Raw genomic sequence first — 6,572 nt, 5'->3', positions numbered from 1 at the left:
GTCTGTACGGGCCCTGCGATTTCTAACAGTAGCCCTGTTTACAGTACCTATAGGTAGGTCTTATCATAGGCTACCCTATAGGTACAGAGAAAGCTTTACTTTCTCTTTAACTATGCTGCAGTGCAAAGGTGCCCCTTATGCTCCTTCATCTAGAGTGGGGGCGCTCTAATACAGGAGGTGTGCTACTGGCCAGATCACCAGGTGAAAACAGAGAGAAAAAAGCCTAAGAAAGAAAACTCATGCAACCACATCTAATGAGTGGAAAGCTGCAATATATTACATTTTTGGTTTTGGGTTTAGTACCGCTTTAGGTGTGGCCCTAGACATCATGAAAGAGCCATAAATAATATTGTGTGAGTGTGATGCTACGGAAAGCTATCAGACTGCAGACATGCATAGTAGCAGATAGTGGTTGTTGGAGACTGGCTGGACACATGCTTCAGGAGACAATCAAAGATTGGAGACACTTTATATGAGACTTCTAAGGACCACTATTGAAGCCCCTTTATATCCATAATGAATGCAGCTGCAAGACTTATCCACCTTACCAACCGTTCAGTGTCCTCCAACCCTCTCTGCCAATCCCTTCATTGGCTTCCACTCACCCAACGAATAAAATTCAAAGTGCTAACAACAGTTTACAAAGCCATCCACAACTCTGCCCCCAGCTACATCACTAACCTGATCTCAAAATATCAACCTAACCGCTCTCTTCGGTCCTCCCAAGACCTCCTGCTCTCTAGCTCCCTTGTCACCTCTTCCCATGCTTGCCTCCAGGATTTCTCCAGAGCTTCTCCCATTCTTTGGAACTCTCTACCCCAATCTGTCCGACTGTCCCCTAATCTATCCATCTTTAGACGATCCCTGAAAACCCTTCTCTTTAAAGAAGCCTACCCGGCTACTAACTAATAACGCTGTTTCTCTTGCTCCATCAGCGCATCCCCCACAGCTATTGCCTTTTGTATCAATTGACCCTCCCTTTTAGATTGTGAGCTCTAACGAGCAGGGCCCTCTGATTCCTTTTGTTCCAAATTGTAGTGTAACTGTAATGTCTGCCCTCATTTTGTTAAGCGCTGCGCAAACTGTTGGCGCTATATAAATCCTGTATAATATTAATAATAATAAACAGTTATAAGTATTAATGCGGCACTCCCTTTGAGTGCAAACTAAGTGAATAATTTCCCTGTGTGGTATGTGGATATATACGGCGGGTAGAATAAGTCTTGAACACATCACCATTTTTTTTAGGTATATACATTTCTAAAGGTGCTATTGACATGAAATGTTCACCACATGTCGGTAACAACTCATACAACCCATACATACAAAGAAACCTAAACAAATAAGTTCAGAAATTAAGTTATGTGTAATAAAATGGAATGACACAGGGAAAAAGTATTGAACAAATAAAGAAAGGGAGGTGCAAAAAAGCATGGACAGCCAAGACACCAGCTGAAATCTATCAGTAATTAGAAATCAATCCTGCCCCTTGTCAGTGCACATTAATATCACCTGGTTCAGTCTCGACTGATGGCCTATAAAAAGGTGTCTCATTACCAAGGTGTCACACAAGAAACTTCTGATGATGGGTAAAAGCAAAAAGCTCTCTTAAGACCTTTGCAACATTATTGTTGCAAAACATACTGATGGCAAGGATTTCAAAACTTTTGAATGAGCCAGTGAGCACAGTTAGGGCCATAATCTGAAAGTGGAAAGAACATAATTTCACCATAAACCAGCCATGACCAGGTACTCCTCACAAGATTTCTGACAGAGGGGTGAAAAGAAATATAAGAGTTGTCCAAGAGCCAAGGACCACTTGTGGAGAGCTACAATTGTTTCAAAGAAAACAATAAGTAATGCACTCACCTGCCATGACCTGTGTATGCACACCCACCACGCAAGACTCCATTGCTGAAGAAAAAATTTGTTGAAGCTCCTTTAAAGTTTTCTGCACAACATTTAGACAAGCCTGTGAAATACAGAGAGAATATAATCTGGTCAGATGAGGCCAAAATTGAACACATTTGATGTCATAATACACACCATGTTTGGAGGTGAAATGGCACATCACCCCCATACCAACTGTGAAGATTGGAGGTGGGAACATCATGGTGAGGGGCTGTTTTTCAGCATTTGGTTCTGGCAAACTTGAAATCATTGAAGGTAGGATGAATGGAAAAATGTACCAATAAATCTGCTGCCATCTACCAGGATGATGAAGATGGAAGGAGGGTGGACATTTCAGCAAGACAATCATCCCAAACACAAAGCCAAGGAAAGTCTCAACTGGTTTTAAAGAAAGAAAATAAAGCCGTTAGAATGGCCCAGCCAATCACCTGACTTGAATCCAATTGAAAATCCACAGAAAGAACTAAAGATCAGAGTTCATAGAAGAGGCCCACGGACCCTTCAAGATTTGAAGACTGTGTGGAAGAATGGGCAGAAATCACACCTGAGCAACGCATGCGACTGGTTTCTCCATACAGGAGGCGTCTTGAAGCTGTCATTACCAACAAAGGATTTTGTACCAAGTATAAAAATAAATTGCAGTTAGCGTGTTCAATACTTTTTCCCGGTGTCATTACATTTTTTTTACACATAACTTAATTTCTGAATGTATTTGTTTTGGTTTCTTTGTGTGTATGGATTGCATGGGTTGTTACCGACATGTGGTGAAAATTTAATGTCAATAGCACCTTTATAAATATATTTACCCAAAAAAAACGGTGACGTGTTCAATACTTATTTTAACCGCGGTATATATCACTTTACATTACATAAAATAATAAAGTGCTAAAAATTACAAAATTTTTTTTAAAAGCAAAATATTTTTTTTTTCATATACCCAGTGAAGTAAACAGCCTCAGATGATACACAGAGAAGAGACAAATCCTCCTACATACGTTTTACATGAATATCTGCTGTCTTCAGCTGTCCACATTCTTTAAAAAGTGAGCATTGTGTTACACATTTTTCTTCCTATTTCAGCAGTTGGTGTGGAGTCTTGGCATACACTGTGTGTGAGCTGATTGGAGGAAAGGCACCCCCCCCTCCACATAGGCAGAGGAACAAAGAAACATGCAGAGCTGTGCTGTGAATAGACAAGCTCTCTGCTTATCTGTCTCCAAGTCCCTTCCCCGACACAAATTTCCAGCTGCTTTTATCTCCTGTGTCGGAGAACTTGTCAGATGTTATCATGCTGATAACAGAGGAACAGAGCAGCATAAAGACACTGGACTTAGAGCTTTGGAGAGAGATAGGTAAACACTACAGATATATGTGCCCAGGTCAGATTTCATGAATGGGGTTTACATCCACTTTAAATCACGGAAAACTTCTGTGATGTGATAAAAAGGCCAGGAAGTCTATAACCACATTATTAGTAAGATCAAGTCTAAAAATATGGCATCCACATTAACTCCTCCTCCACTTTGTGCACAAATGTTACAATGTGTCACCACCGCCATGCATATGTGCCTCTGCCACTCTTACTCAATGCACTCACCTCAAAGTATGAGCCTAAAAACATAAATTGTTAGCTCACATGTGCTTGAACCCCCTAGGACAGGGGTCTACAAACTATGGCCCTCCAGTTGTTCAGGAACTACAATCCCATCATGCCTAGTCATGTCTGTGAATGTCAGAGTTTTACAATGCCTCATGGGATGTGTAGTTCTGCAACATCTGGAGGGCCGTAGTTTGAGGATCCCTGCCCTAGGGGCATGATTAGATTGTATCACTTCAGCACAGGTATCCTCAAGGAGCTGCGATTTCCTTGGTGGTTATAAAGGGCTTGTACCTCTTTAAGAGACCCTCTGTCTCTCTGCTGCCAGAAAAAAACACAAGGAGGGTCTCCATAGTGTAGTATGTAATATTATCCCAGATTTTTTAAAAAAGAAATACACTTAATTTAAAACTCAGGTAAATGTGCCTTTAAAATCAATGAAATCCAGCACTCGGCGGCATCAGTGTCACCCGTCTTCTCCCGCGCGTTACGTCACCGCCCTTGTGACTTCCCCCTTTATAAACCAATACCTTCCCACCTGTGCCCCCTGCGGCCCTCCTAAAAATGACTTTTGATAGGTCGCTCAGCAAGATCTTTTTTTAACTTCTTCCGGGCCGCCCGCCTGCTATAAAACTCACCCAATAAAAAAATAAAAAAATGTTTTCTTTATTAATTTAGGCCAATTTGTATACTGCTACATATTATTAGTAAAAGAAAATCCCAATAAGTGTATATTGATTGGTTTGCGCAATAGTTATAGCGTCCACATACTAGGGGAAAGATTTATGACATTTTTATTTATTCATTTTTCTAGTGATGACCGCGATCAGTGATTTCTAGCGGGACTGCAACATTGCAGTGGCGGACAGATCGGACACCTAACTGACACTTTTGGGGGTACCAGTGACATAACTACAGTAATCAGTGCTAAAAATATGCACTGTTACTGTAATAAGGACACTGGCAGGGAAGGGGTTAACATCAGGGGTGATCAAAGGGTTGAGTGTGTCCCTAGGGAGTGCTTTCTAACTGTGAGGGGGATGGACTCACTAGATAAACATAGAGATAGGTGTTACTGAATAGCAGGAACACCAGATCCCTGTGTTCATCTGTGACAGAACGGCGGTCTTGTTTACATAGGCGTTCTGTCTCTATGGGGAGCGATCGCGGGTGGTCGGCGGATATCACTCCCACCGGACCTGCTGATTGGCTTCTCCTCTGGCCAATCAGCGCACGTGCGCCCCCATTGGCTATTACACGAAACAACGTACCAATACGTCGTTTGGCGTAATAGAACCCGACCTGCTGCAGTATAAGTGCGGCGACTGGTCGGCAAGTGGTTAAAGCGGAGTTCCGTTCATTTTATGTTTATTGAAAGTCAGCAGCTACAAAAAGTGTATCTTCTGACTTTTAATAATCACACGCTCACCTGTCCTAGGATCTAGTGATGCGGCAGCCCGAAGCCTCCTCTCCTCTCCCTGGCCTCACAAGTGTGGGCACCCGGCTGTGACAGCTTGGAGCTTCACAGCATGGTGCGCACTGCGCATGCGCGAGTCGTGCCTCCTCAATGGCCGGGCAATCTTCTGGCACTTGTGACGTGCCCCAGAAGATTGCAGAGAGGGAGGGGGAGAGAAGAACCTCCGCTCAAGCCACCTAGGCGGTCCAAGCAGAAGTGGGAGTGGGTACCTGTCAGAACTAGGTATCCACCCCCCCAAAAAAAAATGACATGCCAAATGTGGCATGCCAGGGGGCGAGGAGTCCCAAAAGCGGAAGTTCCACTTTTGGGTGAACGCCGCTTTAATGAAGTGTGAATGAGTCCTAATGTGAGGTAGAGGCTCAGACTGACGGCTGGAATGATAATACAGACTATAGGACGGATGTATGGGGTGCTGGCCCACACCTCCCAACTTTTTGAGATGGGAATGAGGGACGTCTATTACCGTGTTTCCCCAAAAATAAGACCGGGTCTTATATTAATTTTGGCTTCAAAAACCACACGAGGGCTTATTTTCAGGGGATGTCTTATTTACGGTATGTACAATGACTATCTTCAAATGATTGTAACCCTAAAATAAATATCCTGATCCATTAAAGCATGATAGACAGCACAGTGCTTGTGCTGTGTCATTTAGCCCTCTCTATGTTCTAAAAAGCCGAGAATAAAACAATAAAATGTTAAAAAAAAGTTCTCTCCCCCTGTCAGCTCAGAAATCAGCATTATGACATTCTGTCCAATGCTTATTCGTTCCCAAAAATAAACCTTGGATAAAGTCATTGTAAAATTATGTAATCGATCTTGTCAAAAGATTATATAATGTGCAGTTTGTCTCCTTTTGTAACTTTATTGTGGAAAATACCTTATTTACAGCGCCGCTGGGCGCTCACGTGACCCTCTGGAGCTCTACTTTCCCTCTCTGAATACTGCAGAGGGAGGGGCTGAGATCAAGGATTTTACTAGGGCTTATTTTCAGGGAAACAGGGTAGCAAAAATATGTAGGAATAGGGCACACCCCCTGTCCCACCCCCTTAACCACTTTACGTCTGCTCACAGTAATATTACTGCGGCAGAGTGGTTCGTTATCGTCTGACGACGTAGACCTACGTCGTCAGACACTCCCCCTTCTGGGCGGCGCTTGCGCGCCGCCGGAGGCTCGCTCCCGCTGTTTTCATTCACAGCGGGAGTGGGGCCAGGGGAGGAGCAGCGGCGATCGCCGCTGCTCTGCCCCGATCGCCGGGGATCTAGTGTGGAGATCCGCCAGCTGTGTGTAAACACAAGCGGACGGATCTCCATAGTGACAGGGAGTGACAGATCGGACTGTTAAGCATAGCTGGACATCCGATCTGTCCATGACTCACTCAGTCACCTCCCCCCCTACACGTCAGTAAGCACCAGGCATACATTAACCCCTCCCTCTCCAATAAAATTAACCCCTTCCCTGCCAGTGTCATTTTTACAGTAACAGTGCATATATATAGCACTGATTACTGCAGTAATGTCACTGGTACCCCCAAAAGTGTCAAAAATGTCAGTCAAGGGTCCGATCTGTCCGCCGCAATGTCGCAG

This window comes from Pelophylax lessonae (genome assembly GCF_965119305.1).
Source record: "Pelophylax lessonae genome assembly, chromosome: 8".
NCBI classification, from domain to species: Eukaryota; Metazoa; Chordata; class Amphibia; order Anura; family Ranidae; genus Pelophylax; species Pelophylax lessonae.
Note: the sequence above shows the minus strand (reverse complement) of the source record.